General features: G+C 53.8%; 1 pseudogene; it reads left to right on the top strand.

The window, feature by feature from the left end:
- The first annotated feature begins 1,047 nt into the window (after window positions 1-1,047).
- Window positions 1,048-1,965, top strand: LOC136570495 (olfactory receptor 14C36-like; annotated as a pseudogene).
- Window positions 1,966-2,376: the final 411 nt, after the last annotated feature.

Genomic DNA, 2,376 nt, shown 5'->3' with positions numbered 1-2,376 from the left:
CAGGGCTGCCCAGGGCTGTCCTGCAGAGCAGCTCCTGCAGCCCTCAGGGCTCTTGGCCAGCCCAGGGCATGTGCCACCTGCCAGGGGCAGCTCTCAGCCTGCCTGGCAGCTCCCCATGGACGCTGCAGGGGAGAAGCTCCAGGTGCAAGGAGCCACCCCCAGCAGGGCAGATTCCTCCTGCTCTGGAGATGGTGCTGCATGGCCAGGGCTGCTCTCAGCTTTCTCCTAAAGGGAAGGGAAAGGGGCTGCCAGCTTTGGCTGTGTCACTGAGCCTCCTGCACTGTCAGCCTGGGCATCAGCAGATGGGCCTCAGATCTCCCTCAGAAAGTGCCTCCTCAGCCTCCTCTCCCTACAGACAGCAGCAGCAGCACCTTGGCTTGCAGCATCTCTGTTTGTCTGGCCTGCCCTTAAGGCCCTGCTGCCAGGGAGATGCCCCTGGGCAGTGCCCTGTGCTGGGAGGGGTCTGCAGGGCAGAGCTGAGCCCCCAGGGCTGGGCTGGGCTCTGGCAGCACTGGCAGGGACAAGGCTTGGATAGAGAGAAACAGCTCCCAGCAGGCACAACTCCAGGTAGCAGAGAGCCAGAGCAACCCTTGGTATCCCTCCATGTCCAGCTGCACAGGGAAAGAGAGAAGAGTTGGAGAGATTGATTTTGAAACTGGATTCTTCAAATAGGCCGCATTATTTTTAAATGCAGTTTTAAATTTGTCCTTCCTGTACTAGAGGGAGGTGAAATGAGCATAGGGCACCTGTGTGAGACGAGCAGGTCTGACTGCTCAGGGGCACAGGGTGCCCTGTTTTCCCTCTGGGCTCCCCAATATTCAGGTTGAGAGCAATGCTAAGAACAGGACTTCTGCCCCTTCTAAAAAGCACACAGTTACTTAGCAGCCCATATCTAAACTCAAAAAGAAAAGGTAAGTGAAATTTCCCCAAAGAAAGAGAAGCAATTTTGATTGATTGTGTCAGAAAATAGCATAGGATTGACTCAAGGTACTTTGTCCAAATTGTCAGTGTTGTCTTTGAACAGCTCACAATGTCCGGAATAAAGGAATGTCCAACAGCAGCTCCATCAGGCACTTCCTCCTGCTGGCATTGGCAGACACGCGGCAGCTGCAGCTCCTGCACTTCTGCCTCTTGCTGGGCATCTCCCTGGCTGCCCTCCTGGGCAACGGCCTCATCATCAGCGCCGTAGCCTGCGGCCACCACCTTCACAGGCCCATGTTCTTCTTCCTGCTCAACCTGGCCCTCAGCGACCTGGGCTCCATCTGCACCACTGTCCCCAAAGCCATGCACAATTCCCTCTGGGACACCAGCACCATCTCCTACTCAGCATGTGCTGCATAGGTTTTCTTTTTTCTTTTCTTTATGTCAGCAGAGTTTTCCCTCCTGACCATCATGTGCTACGACCGCTACGTGTCCATCTGCAAACCCCTGCACTACGGGACCCTCCTGGGCAGCAGAGCTTGTGCCCACATGGCAGCAGCTGCCTGGGCCAGTGGCTTTCTCTATGCTCTGCTGCACACAGCCAATACATTTTCCCTGCCCCTGTGCAAAGGCAATGCTCTGGGTCAATTCTTCTGTGAAATCCCACACATCCTCAAGCTCTCCTGCTCACACTCCAAACTCAGGGAACTTGGGATTGTTGTGGTTGGTGTCTGTGTAGTTTCTGGCTGTTTTGTGTTCATGGTTTTCTCCTATGTGCAGATCTTCAGGGCCGTGCTGAGGATCCCCTCTGAGCAGGGACGGCACAAAGCCTTTTTCACCTGCCTCCCTCACCTGGCCGTGGTCTCCCTGTTTCTCAGCACTGGCTTTTTTGCCTACCTGAAGCCCTCATCCATCTCCTCCCCATCCCTAGATCTGGCAGTGTCAGTTCTGTACTCGCTGGTGCCTCCAGCCCTGAACCCCCTCATCTACAGCCTGAGGAACCAGGAGCTCAAGGATGCCCTGAGGAAAATGATGACCAGATGATTTCTGAAGCAACCAACTTCCCGTTTTCTTCTGCATAGTTTTTGGATTGCAACTCATGACAGGCCAAATAGCCCTTCCCAGTTCTTTGGTAGTTTTCAATGGGGCTTTCTGTTATTAAATTATTCTAAAAGAAATTTTTTAATCACCCCCATGAAATTCACTGTCTGCCTCTTGAATTTGACCCAGAAGCTCTGTAAACCAGGGTTTGGGCTATCACTACATTTGAAGAAAATAAACTACCTTGCAGTGCCTGTTTTATCTGGGATCCCAGCTCAGAGACCTGCATGAAGTTAGAGGGGAGAAGGGGAAAAGAGTCCCAGCAGGGCAGCACAGCCAGGGAGCAGCGGGGATTGGTCCTTTCAGAGCTGCTCTGCCCAGCTCCACCCTGTCCTTGCCAGCCCTGCTGTGGCT

The sequence above is a fragment of the Molothrus aeneus genome, unplaced genomic scaffold (genome assembly GCF_037042795.1).
Source record: "Molothrus aeneus isolate 106 unplaced genomic scaffold, BPBGC_Maene_1.0 scaffold_34, whole genome shotgun sequence".
NCBI classification, from domain to species: Eukaryota; Metazoa; Chordata; class Aves; order Passeriformes; family Icteridae; genus Molothrus; species Molothrus aeneus.
Note: the sequence above shows the minus strand (reverse complement) of the source record. Positions and strands in the feature narration are given on the sequence as shown.